A 13,792-nucleotide genomic window follows, 5' to 3' on the forward strand; every position below is an offset into this window, starting at 1 on the left:
TTTCTGACACCTCCCTCCCCTTTCTAGATCTTTCTGTTTCTATCTCTGGAGACAGCCTATCCACTGACGTCTACTACAAACCTACAGACTCTCACAGCTACCTAGACTATTCCTCCTCCCACCCTGTCTCCTGCAAAAATGCTATCCCTTTCTCTCAATTCCTCCGCCGCATCTGCTCTCAGGATGAGGCCTTTCATTCTAGGACAAAGGAGATGTCTTCCTTTTTTAAAGAAAGGGGCTTCCTTTCATCCACTATCAACTCTGCCAATCGCATCTCCCGTATTTCACGCACCTCTTTCCTCACCCCATCCCCCTGCCAGCCCACCAGGGATAGAGTCCCCCTGGTCCTCACCTATCACCCTACCAGCCTACAGATCCAACGTATAATCCTCCGTAACCTCCGCCACCTCCTACGTGATCCCACCACCAACCACATCTTCCCCTCTCCCCACTCTCAGCTTTCCGCAGGGATTGCTCCCTAAGCGACTCCCTTGACCATTCATCCCCCCCATCCCTTCCCACGGATCTCCCTCCGGGCACTCATCCCTGCAAATGGAAGAAGTGCTACACCTGCCCCCACACTTCTTCCCTCATCACCATCCCAGGCCCCAGACAGCCCTTTCAGGTGAGGCACCACTTCACCTGCGAGTCAACTGGGGTGATATACTGTGGCCATTTATACATTGGGGCGACCCGCTGCAGACTGGGAGACCGTTTCGCCGAACACCGGCGCTCGGTCCTCCATCAGTGGCGGGATCTCCCTGTGGCCACACACTTCAATTCCACAGACCACTTTCACTCCGACATGTCTGTCCATGGCCTCCTCTACCATCAAGATGAGGCCACACGCAGGTCGATGGAGCAATACCTTATCTCCCGCCTAGGTAGCCTCCTTCCTGCCGCATGAACATCCAACTCACAGACTTCTGTTGATACCCCTACCCCCCACCCTTACCCCCATCCCTATCTATTATTTTAGTCTGGTTCTCTTTCTCTCTCTTTTCCTCCCTCACTATAATCTCCCCCCAGCCCTACCTTTCTTTCTCTTTTATTTCCCATAATTCTCCACCTTCCCCCAGCCCATTTCCCTCCAGCCTATCACTTTCCAGCTCTTTACTTTATCCCTCCCCCCACTTCTTATCCCCCCTCGACCATCCCATGTTACTTCACTGCTGATGAAGGGTTTCGGCCCGAAACGTTGTTATTACCACCTCCCATAGATGCTGTCTGGCCTGCTGAGTTCTGCCAGCATTTTGTGTTTTTTATTCATTTCCAGCATCTGCAGATTCACTCGTGTTGCCTTTGAAGCAGAGTTTAATAGGTTCTTGATTAGTAAGGGCATCAAAGTTTACGGGGAGAAAGCAGAAGAATGGGGGTTGAGAGGGGAAATAAATCAGCCATACTGGAATGGTAGAGCGGCTCAGTGGGCTGAATGGCTTAATTCACTAGAAATGACTGTAAGCAACAAGTTTTATGCCTCATTCTTGACTTCTGGACCTCTGAAATGCAAAAACAATAGGAACCATCAGAATGGATCAATACAGCTATCTGTTAGTGGCCAGAAAAATTAAGTAAATTCCATCTACTTGTGCTTGCCAAATTGCTAATTAGGTTTCTTAGGGGCTGGAGCTTGCTTGCTCGGTATTAGAAATTCAGAAGAAACAGAAATTAAATCAATGGCAAGACCGTTGTTGGTGGGAGTGCAATGGGGGAGGTTCTGCGGAAGCACAGGACATGCCAAGAATCTGGGAAACAATCACAGAAAGTAATGAATTGTTTAACTTAACACTTGTGAGGGAAATGCACTCCAAGCTTGTTAACAGAATACAGCTGTCCTCTTCTCATCTGCTATCTCAACCGGACAACGCCAGGTGCAAGAAAGCTGCCAGAAAACATGGACAGAAAAATCCATATGTCATCAGAACCCTCCGAGACCATTCCCTTCATGGATTAGATGAGTCAGAACTCACACTTATCATGCCAGCTTTCACTTTTCCCTACTCCCTGTTTAAGATACTTGCTCCTCAATCACGTGATGGTTAAACAATATGCTTCAATGGTCTTTTCACTCACAAAGGGGAGGCAAGCACAGAGGACTGATCCAAACCATCTGTTTTACTGAAGCCTCAGTTTTAAGACATCTTCAATCAGCACTCAGAACTGTCAGCTTGTCAAATCTGTTAGAATCAAGGTTTCATTTTGTAAAAATTAAGCTGTACAACGCAATATTTACCCCATGAAGAGAGAGAGAAAAAATAAAGCAGACGTTTCTGCAGCACACACATGTCTTCCTTGGAGCTGCAGTAATAATCTCCGATCGAACTGTCAGAAAGTCCCAATGGTTCAGCAAGCTTGTTCTGTGTATACACTCAGTGGCCACGTTATTAGGTACCTCTTCTAATTAATAAAGTGCCCACAGGGCGTGTGTTTGTGGTCTTCTGCTGCTGTAGCCCTTCCACTTCAAGGATTGATGTGTCGTGTGTTCAGAGATGCTCTTCTGCACACCGCTGTTGTAACGAGTGATTACTTGAGTTACTGTTGCCTTGGACCAGGCTGGCCATTCTCCTCTGACCTCTCTCATTAGCAAGGCATTTTCACCCGCAGAACTGTCGCTCACCAGATGGTATTTTTTAAAATTTTTCACACCATTCTCCATAAACTCTAGAAACTGTGCATGAAAATCTCAGGAGATTAGCAGCTTCTGAGATACGGTTGGCCCTCCTTATCCGCGGGGGGATTGGTTCCGGGACCCCCCCACAGATATCAAAAAACGCGGATGCCCAAGTCCCTTTGGTCCATCTGTTCTGTGCTTTACTATTATTCTATGTGGGACTTTGGGCTCCTGAACCTCTTTCCTGATGGTAGCTGTGAGAAGGTGGCATGGGATGGATAGTGATGATAAATGTTGCCATCTTGAGGCAGCATCTCCTGTAGATATGACTGAAGGGAAAGATATGATCACAATATATTGGGCAAACCACACCTTCCTGCACATTCATTCGAATTGCTGTATCAGACTATGATGCAAACAGCCAGGACATTTTCAACGGTACTTTGCAGAGGGCTATTAGAGTGTTTGGTGACAAGCTGAACCTCCTTAATCGCAGAGTCATAGATTTATACAACACTTCATCACAGAAACTGGCCAATTAGCCCACCTAGTCTATGCTGAACTGTTATTCTACCTAGTCTCATCGACCTGCACTCGGACAATAGCCCTCAATACCCCTCCCATCCAAGTATTTATCCAAACCCCTCTTAAACATTGAAATCAAACCCACATCCACCACTTCTGTTGGCAGCTCGTTCCACACTCATACCATCCTCTGAGTGAAGAAGCCCTCCTCATGTTCTCCTTATACCCTTAAACCCATGACCTAGTTCTAGCCTCACACAACCTCAGTGCAAAAAGCCTGCTTGCATTTACCTTATCTATACCCCTCATAGAATCATAGAAACATAGAAAACCTACAGCACTATACAGCCCCTTTGGCCCGCAAAGCTGTGTTGAACATGTCACTTCCTTAGAAATTACTAGGGTTACCTATAGCCCTCTATTTTTCTAAGCTCCATGTACCTGTTCAAAAGTCTCTTAAAAGACCCTATCGTATCTGCCTCCACCCCCGTCACCGGTAGCCCATTCCGCGCACTCACTACTCTTTGTGTAAAAAACACACCCCTGACATCTCCTCTGTACCTACTTCCCCAACACCTTAATCCTGTGGACTCTTGTGGCAGCCACTTCATCCCTGGGAAAAAGCCTCTGACTATCCACATGATCAATGCCTCTCATCATCTTATACACCTCTATCAGGTCACCTCTCATCCTCTGTCGCTCCAAGGAGAAAAGGCCGAATTCACTCAACCTATTCTTCTAAGGCATTCTTCCTAATCTAGGCAACATCCTTGTAAATCTCCTCTGCACCCCTTCTATGGTTTCCATATTCTTCCTGTAGTGAGGCGACCAGAACTGAGCACAGTACTCCAAGTGAGTCTGACCAGGGTCCCATATAGCTGCCACGTTACCTCTCGGCTCCTAAATTCAGTTCCACGATTGATGAAGGCCAATACACCATATGCCTTCTTAACCACAGAGTTAACCTGCGCTGCTGCTTTGAGCATTGTATGGATTCAGACCCCAAGTCCCTCTGATCCTCCACACTGCTAAAAGTCTTACCATTAATACTGTATTCTGCCACCATATTTGACCTACCAAAATGAACCAATTCACACTTATTTGGGTTAAACTCTATCTGCCACTTCTCAGCCCAGTTTTGCAGCCTATCAATGCTGTAACCTCTGACAGCCCTCCACACTATCCACAAAACTCCCAACCTTTGTGTCATCAGCAAATTTACTAACCCATCCCTCCACTTCCTCATCCAGGTCATTTATAAAAATCACAAAGAGTAAGGGTTGCAGAATGTATCTCTGAGGCACACCACCGGTCACCAACCTCCATGCAGAATATGACCCATCTACAACCACTCTTTGCTTTCTGTGGGCAAGCCAGTTCTGGATCGACAAAGCAATGTCCCCTTGGATCCCATGCCTCCTTACTTTCTCAATAAGCCTTGCATGGGGTACCTTATCAAATGCCTTGCTGAAATCCATATGCGCTACATCTACTGCTCTTCCTTCATCAATGTGTTTAGTCACATCCTCAAAAAATTCAATCAAGTTCGTAAAGCACGACCTGCCCTTGACAAAGCCATGCTGAATACTCCTAATCATATTATACCTGTCCAAATGTACATAAATCCTGCCCCTCAGGATCTTATCCATCAACTTACCAGCCACTGAGGTAAGACTCACATGGACCTTACAGTAAATCTAATAGCAGAGGAGAAGAAGCTGTTTCTGAATCACTGATAGTGGGTCTTTAGGCTTCTGTATCTCCTCTCTGCTAGTAGTAATGAAAAAAAGGCCATATTCCAGATGGTGAGGGTCCTTAGTGACGGAGACCACCTTCCTGAGCCACCGCCTCTTCAAATATCCTGGATGATGGGGAGGATTGTGCATGTGATGGAGCTGTCTGAATCTTCAACTCTGTTTAACAGGGTTTGTTTGCATGGATTAAGAAAGGAATGTCGAGGGTGAAATTCTTCCCACTCAGGAATGGCACATTGGAGTTTGTATAATGAATTTTAGGGGATCCAAACAAGCATCCTTCAAGCTATAGGCACAAGAGATTCTACAGCGTGGTAGCATAGCAGTTAGCAGAACATCAGCAATCGGCAATCAGGACTCAATTCCTGCCGCTGTGTGAAAGGAGCTTGTACGCTCTCTCCATGGCTATGTACCTTTCCTCCAAGTGTTCTGGTTTCCTCCCACTTTCCAGAGGTGTATGAATTATGGTTAATGAGTTATAGGCATGGTCTGGAAGCATGGTGATGCCTGCGGGTTGCCCCCAGCACAAGTCCTCACCGATTTTATTTGATGCATTTCACTGTCTGGTGAGAGTCCTTAATGATGATACTGTCCTCTTGAGGCACCGCCTTTGAAAAAAGCCCTCGATTCTGAGTAGGGCTGGGCTTCTGATGGGGCTGGGATGAGTCCTCAATACTCTGAAGCCTCTTACAATGCTGAGCACGTGCTGTCAGTCTGTCAGGTAATTTTGGTCAGTGAACAGAGAGTGATGAATGGAAGGACTGGCAGGAATGAGGAGATGGTCAGCAGGGTTCTTGGGTGACCTCAATTTGGTTCAAATTGGAGACTGACTGGAAAGCACTAAAATAGTGGAACAGAATGCATTACCCTACTTAAAATATATTAAAAATCAACCACATCATGGTTTGGCCTGCTGTTTAAGGGCCTTAATTTTTCCCACTTGGGCTTGTTCTGCCTCGTCATGTCAAATTTGTTTTGCCTGCTGTTTCAGTGCAGTAGTTAACCCATCTGTTTAATGGGTTTATTAAAGTTTTATTTCACAAAGCATCTCATTAGATCACAAAAGAGAAATATCGACCGCTGTTTTCTAAATTACTCCAGTTGTGTAGCATATTCTCGACATTACGTTTGCAAGGTATTGATTGGCTTATGGGTCTAACATTGCATTTGGTTGAGTGCCATGAGGTTTTAGTTAAGGCTTGAACTGTACAGGAGTGAGTTTAGATGAGGAGGAATTTCTTTAGTCAGAAGGTGGTGAATCCATGGAATTCATTGCCACAGACACATGTGGAGGCCAAGTCATTACTGTACAGTATTTAAAGCTGAGTTTGATAGGTTGGTGATTAGTCAGGGCATCAAAGGTAGCGGGAAGAAGGCAGGAGAGTAGGATTGAGAGGGATAATAACAGCAGCCATTGCAGAATAGTGGATCAGATTGATGGGCTGAATGGCCTAATTCTTCTCCTATGTCTTATGAACCTATGGTCTTAAGAGAGGTACTTAGCAAGTTCAGTAGTTTTTGAATGCCACAGTTGCGGGGTGATTAGCACAACGCTATTACAGCTCAGTGCATCAGGGTTTGGAGTTCAATTCTGCTGCCGTCTATGGCACATCCTTAGCTTGTATTGGCTGTTAATGCAAACGCAGAGTTTCTCTGTAGGTTTCAAAGCTCACAAGATCAATAAATCTGAACCTTAATCTGGAAGTCATCACCTACGCTACCAGGTTAATGGCTGGATTTAGCAGTGTGAGTTCAGGAGCTGTGAGATGATGTTGCAACTCTTTAAATCCCTGGTTAGACCACACATGCATTATTGTGTTCAGTTCTGGTTGCCCCATGATAGGAGAGATGTGGAAGCTTCAGAGAGAGTGCAGAGGAGATTTACCAGGTGCTGCCTGGGCTAGAGAGCGTGTTTTATGAGGATAGGTGAGCGAGCTTGGGCTTTTCTCTCTGGAGTGAAGGTGGTGTGTACGAAGGTGAGGGGCATTGATAGATGCCCATGGATGCAAGTGCCTTTTTCTCAGTGTGGAAATGGGTAATACAAGTGGGCATAATTTTAAAGTAATTGGAGGAACGTACAAGGGGGATGTCAGAGGTAAGTTTTTTTACACAGAGAGTGGAGGGTGCATGCAACACCCTGCCAGGTTTGGTGCATGGAGGCAGGTACATTAGAGACCTTTAAGACACTCGTAGGTAGGTAGGTAGAAAATGGAGAGCTGCTGTATATGGGAGGGAAGACTTACGTTGATCTTAGAGTAAATTAAAGTTTTGGCACAACATTGTGGGCTGAAGGGCCTGTACTGTGCTGTACTGTTTTAATTTGTATGTTCTATGTATTCCTCTCAGAGATCCTGAGTCAAAGAATATAGACTAAAACAGCACAGAATACTTCTGCCAAACATGATACTGAGTTAAACCACATCTCGTCTGCCTGCATGCAATCTATTGCCAATGCTCTCTAATCTGTTTAGTTATATATTTATTAAGATACAGCACAGAGCAGGCCCTTGCAGCCCTATGAGTCGTGCCACCCCAATTTAACCCTAGCGTAATCACAGTACGACTTATAATGACCAATTAACCTACCAACCGGTATATCTTTGGATCGTCGGAGCCAACTGAACCATCCTGAGGAAGCCCATGCAGTCACAGGGAGAACGTACAAACTCCTCACAGACAGTGGCGGGAATTGAACCCAGGTTGCTGGTACTGGAAAGCATTGCGCTAGCCACTGCACTACTGTGCCGTCCCTAATCTAGGCACAGATAGAGTAGAACGTCAGAATCTTTTTTTCACCAAGGTGAAAATGTCAAATACTAGAGGGCATGCACTTTGAGATACGAGAGAGGAAAGTTTAAGGGAGACGCGCATGGCGTTGAGAGTGGCTACCTGGAACGAGCTGCCAGAGGTGGGATTAGTAGCAGATGTGAAAGTTGATGTTTAGGAATCTTTTAGGGAAATGAGAATATGCAGGAAATGGAGGGAGAGGGATCATGCATAGACAGGAGACAATAGACAATAGACAGTAGGTGCAGGAGTAGGCCATTCGGCCCTTCTAGCCAGCACCGCCTTTCACTGTGATCATGGCTGATCATACACAATCAGTACCCCGTTCCTGCCCTCTCCCCATATCCCTTGACCCCGCTATCTATAAGAGCTCTGTCTAACTCTCTCTTGAATGCATCTGGAGTCTTGGCCTCCACTGCCTTCTGGGGCAGAGCATTCCACATATCTACCACTCTCTGGGTGAGGAAGTTTTTCCACATCTCAGTTCTAAATGGCCTATCATTTGGGGACTTTAGTTTAATTTTCCACCGTATTCTGCACAGACATTGTGGGCTGAATGGTCTGTTGCCTGCTCCTTACAGCCAGTTGCTTTGGATGCATGGGATTCGAGGAGCTGTGGTTGGCCGGTCATCTCGGAGAAGGGAAACGGATCCCAAACCTCCGCTGCCTTGCTGCGATACCCACTCATGGGGAAGGCTTTGGGGGATAAACCCTGAGCTAGGGTCCCTTAGGCAGTCCCTTGTTCAGCTCAACGTTGATTGACATCTCCTGTGAGGCCAGTAGTGCCAAACTGGATTGGTGTCTGCCGTTCCTCTGGATTTAACAGCCGTGTGGAGAGGGTGAGCCTGTTGCACGAGCTTGCTAACCATATCGTACTGCCCTGGCTTGCGTATCATATCAACACACAGCATCCATTGTCGACCCCGAGCAACAACGGCCTCGTGTATATTCTATATTCTGTGCAAATCTAGCTCCCAGGAATAAATAGACAACACCAAAATAAATAAAAAAGGAACACACATGGACCACTTTATTATGTACACCTGCACTGCTTATTAGTGGTAATATCTAATCAGTCAGACATGGGGCAGTAACTCAATGCATAACCTATCAAATGTGGAAAGGACTAGATAGAGTGGATGTGGAGAGGATGTTTCCTACAGTGGGGGTATCCAGAACTAGAAGGCACAGCCTCAAAACTGAGGAATGATCTTTTAGAAAAGAGGTAAGGGGGAATTTTTTTTAGCCAGAGAATAGTGAATCTGTGGAATGCTCTGCCTGCGGTAGAGGCCAAATCTGTGTGTATATTTAAGGTGGAAGTTGATAGTTTCCTGATCAGTCAGACCATCAAAGGATATGGTGAGAAGGCAGGTGTATGGGGTTGAGTGGCATGCGGGATCAGCCATGATGGAATGGCAGAGCAGATTTGATGGGCTGAATGGCTTAATTCTGCTCCTTTATCTTATGGTCTTATGGTCAAGAGGTTTAGTTACTGTTCAGATCAAACATCAGAAGGGGGAAGAAATGTGATCTAAGTAACTTTGACCATGGAATAATTGTTGGTGCCAGACGGGATGGTTCGAGTATCTCAGAAACTGCTGATCTCCTGGTATTTTCACACACAACAGTCTCTAGAGTTTACTGAGAATGGGGCAAAAAGCAAACATAAAGTTCGGTGATCAACAGTTCTGTGGGTGAAAATACCTCGTTACTGAGAGAGGTCAGAGGAGAATGGCCAGAATGGTTCAAGCTGACAGGAAGGTGACAGTAACTCAAATAAACACATATTACAACAGTGGTGTGCAGAAGACTATCTCTGAATGCACAGCATGTCAAACCTTGAATTTGATGAGCTAAAGCAGCAGAAGACCATGAACAAATATGCATGGTCACTTTATTAGGTACAGGAGGTACCCAAAAAAGCGGCCTCTGAGTGTATAATCATTCAGTTATTAAAAATGTGATAAGGCAAAATAGATAGTCTTTTCGAACAAGGCCAGAGCGCAGTTTTCACAGCTGATCCTTGATAGGCTCAGCCCAACACTCAGCTGTTCCCACAAACTATTGACTCACTTTCAAGAAGTTTTCATTTCATGTTCAGAATCAGAATCAGGTTTAATATCACTGGCATTATTTCATGACATTTGTTGTATATATTTGAAATATGTGTTAACTAGTTAAATGAAATAAGTAATGCAAAAATAGAAATGAAAAGTAGTGATCCAATCACAAACAAGAAATTCTGCAGATGCTGGAAATCTGAGCAACACACACAAAGTGCTGAAGGAACTCAGCAGGCCAGGCAGCATCCAACAAAAGAGTACAACCGAAATTTTGGGCAGAGAAAAAAGTAGTGAGGTAGTGTTCATGATTTCAATGTCCAAACAGAAATTGGATGGCAGAAGGGAAGAAGCTGTTCCTGAATCATTGAGTGTGTTTCTTCAGGCTCCTCTACCTCCTCCCTGATGGTAGCAATGAGAAAAGAGCATGTCCTGGGTGATAGGGATCCTTAATGATGGAACTGCCTTTTTAAGGCGTCACTCTTTGAAGATGTCCTGGATACTACAGAGGCTAGTGCCCATAAAAGGAACAATAGTTATATTGTCAGCAAATTTATAAATGGCATTTGAGCTGTGCCTAACCACACAGTCATGGATGTAGAGAGAGTAGAGCAATGGGCTAAGCATACGTCCATAAGGTGTGCCATATTTATTGCATATTTATTTATTTATATTTTGTATATGTTCATTTTGTGTTTGCAGGTTTGTTTGACTGTCTAGTTGCGTGTGGTCTTTGATTCTATTGTGCTTCTTTGATTTAGTATGAATGTCCTCAAGAAAAAGAAAATCAGAGGTATAAACGGTGACATATACGTACTTTGATAATCAATTTATTTTGAACTTTGAAATTTACAGTGTTTAGAACTTTGAAAGGACACTTAATGAGATGGAGATCCTGGGATGGCAAAAAAATCAACAGAGTGATGTTTGCACGGCTTAAGATTTCCCCAGGCCCCATTGTCAGTATCCTACCATATGTTTAGAAGAAACAGTACCTGAATATAATGAGGTAAATAAGATTCAGGAAAACAAAAAGATAATTAACAGAAAAATCTGGCAAGGCATCTTGAAATTTAATGCAATAAAAAAATCAGGAAATGACTGAGAAAATCAACATTTGCTTCTCAGGGCATATGAAGGGAAGATAATCCTCTAAATTAAAAGTTCAAAGTAAATTATTAGTTAAATTATTGTCTATGGATTCTTGTTCTTAGACCACAAGTCCATTGAATATAGGGGCAGAATTACGCCAATCAGCCCATAAAAGTAAGTTATTGTTTACTTATTGTGCTAATATTTTTTGCTTTTTATTGTTTTGTGTTGTGTTTGAAACCACTGTCGGTCAGGGGGTCGACCATGGATGTTGCATCCTAGCTGTTTCAGAAACTTGGGCAGTGCAATGTGGAGAGCAAACTGCTGCCCATGTAGCAAGCTCCCCCTCTCCGTGGATCTGAAACCCAAGAGAACAGGAGACGCTGATGCAGTTTGGCACCAACAGCATTGCAGGAGTTGCCAGTCAGCATTGAACACAACATAGGATGGCCTGAGGAAATCCAGCTCAGGTTTTTGCCTTAGGGTTTACTCCCAAAGTCTTTTCCACGAGTGGGTAAAGTGCAAGACAGCAGAGATTTGAGATCAGAGTTTTCCTTCTCCTAGATGAGCTGCCAACCACAGCTGATATTTAGTAAATGTACATACATATACGGTCAGATGACTATAAACCTGAATTTAAATTTGAACATGATATTTACTACCAAAGTATGTATATGTCACTCTATACCACCACGAGATTCATTTTCTTGCAGGCATTTACAGCAGATACAAAGAAACTACACACAAAGATGGACCGATGACCAATATGCAAAAGATGACAAATTGTGCAAATACAAAAAGAAAAACAAAATAATAAATAAATAAGCAGACAGGTGAATAGATAGATAAATACATACATACAAAAATAATACTGAGAACATGAGTTATGGAAACAGTTAAGTCAATAATCTACCCTCATTATTAACTCCTCTAGAATTGTAATCCCTCCATTCACTCAGCATCCTTGCCCTTAATATACTGGCTCCTGATCTGGAGATGGCTTGCTTTAAAATCTTCGTGGTCATCTTCAACTCCGTTTGAGATCTCTGTTATTTACGCTTAAAAATAAACAACTGTACAGTATAGCTCAGGAATGGTCTCTTTGGCACACAATGTCTGCACCGATCATGATGCTGAATTAAAATTAACCTCTTCTGCCCGCACATGATTTTTATCCCTCCATTCATATCCCAAACCTGGAGGAACTAACCATAGCACCAGAGGGTGACTTCTTTGAGTTCATCTGCAAAATAGTTTAAATTCTTCTTTTGACTGTCTCTACTTTCTTTTTCATGGTGGTTGGGGTCCTGTCTGTCTGTGATCTGCAACTGCACTCAAACTGCAGTTCTTCATGGTGGTGGGTTCCCGCTTCTGGAGCTCGCAGACTGGCCTGGCATTTTTGATATCTCCAGCAGTGGCCTGGAAGATGCGTGCCTTCAGGGTGCGGCCTTGTGTCGATGAGTAGCCGACCCAATTCCTTGCTGGTGTTGCTGACTGAAGCGTTGCAGGAGATTGGAACATTGAGACACCAGGTATGGCTGTCGGAGGGCTCTCTCCCTCCCTCGATGGGTTTGCTGCCTATTCTCGAGTCAGAGAAACTTGAAATAAAGCGATGCTGAAGACTGCAACGTGGAAGCAGCAAGCTGTTGGTCTCGCCACTCGCCGTGGCAGGAGTGATACCCTCATCAGTGTGAGAGAGAGAGAGAGAGAGAGAGAGAGAGAGAGAGAGAGAGAGAGCCTGAGAGATATCAAACTGTTGTGATGAACACTGGTTTCTGATGGACTCTAGATCATGGTCTCTTTGGGGATTTGCTATTGCTTGTATGGTGGGTGGTGGGGGTGGGAAGATGAGTGATGCTTTTGCTGAGGTAGGTGGGGAGGAGGAGGAGGAGGGGGAGAGGGTTGATGCTTTGTTGCTGTTTGTGCATGGGAGGGGGAGGGGGGCTTTGGGGGTTCTAATTCTTTCTAACATTCATTCTTTTGGATTTTTAGACCAGAGGACTGTAAGACAGAGGAACAGAATTGGGCCACTTGACCCATCGAGACTGATCCTTTTTCTCCCTCCTAAGGCCTTCTCCACATGGCCTTTGATGCTGTCTCCACTCAAGAACCTATCAAGCTCTGCCTTAAATACACCCAACCCAACCACCTGCCCTCCACAGCAGACTGTGGGAATAAATGCCACAAATTCACCACCTTCTGGCTAAAGAAATTTCTTTGCATCTCTGTTTTAAATGAACGGCCCTCTATGCAGAGGCTCTGCCCTTTTGTCCTAGACTTCCCTACCATGTGAAACATCCTTTCCACATTTACTCCGTCTAGGCCTTTCAACATTCAAAAAGTTTCAATGAGATCCCCCCACATCCTTCTAATTTCCAGCAAGTATATACCCAGAGTCATCAAACATTCTTGATTTGATAACCCTTTCATTCCTATAATCATCCTTGTGAACCTCCTTTGAACCCTTTCCAATGCCAGAACGTCTTTTCTAAGATGAGGGGCACAAAACTGCTCACAATACTCAAGGTGAGGCCTCACCAGTACCTTATAAAGAATCAGCATCTCTTCCCTGCTCTTGTATTCTAGACCTCTTGAAATGAATGCTAACATGGCATCTGCCTTCCTCACCACTGATTCTACCTCCAAGTTAACCTTTAGGGTGTTCTGCACAAGGACCCGCAAGTCCCTTTGCATCTCAGATTTTTCAATTTTCTCCCCATTTAGAAAATAGTCCGCACATTTACTTCTATCACAAAGTGCATGACCCTGCATTTTCCAACATTGTATTTGATTTGCCACTTTCCTGCCCATTCTCCTAATCTGTCTAAGTCCTTCTGCAGCCCACCTGATTCCTCAACACTCCCTACCCCTCCACCATTTTTCAGATCATCTGCAAACTTGGCAACAAAGCCATCTATTCTATCATCTAAATCATTGATATACAGCATAAAAAGAAGTAGGTT

Source organism: Hypanus sabinus, chromosome 11, assembly GCF_030144855.1.
Source record: "Hypanus sabinus isolate sHypSab1 chromosome 11, sHypSab1.hap1, whole genome shotgun sequence".
NCBI lineage: Eukaryota > Metazoa > Chordata > Chondrichthyes > Myliobatiformes > Dasyatidae > Hypanus > Hypanus sabinus.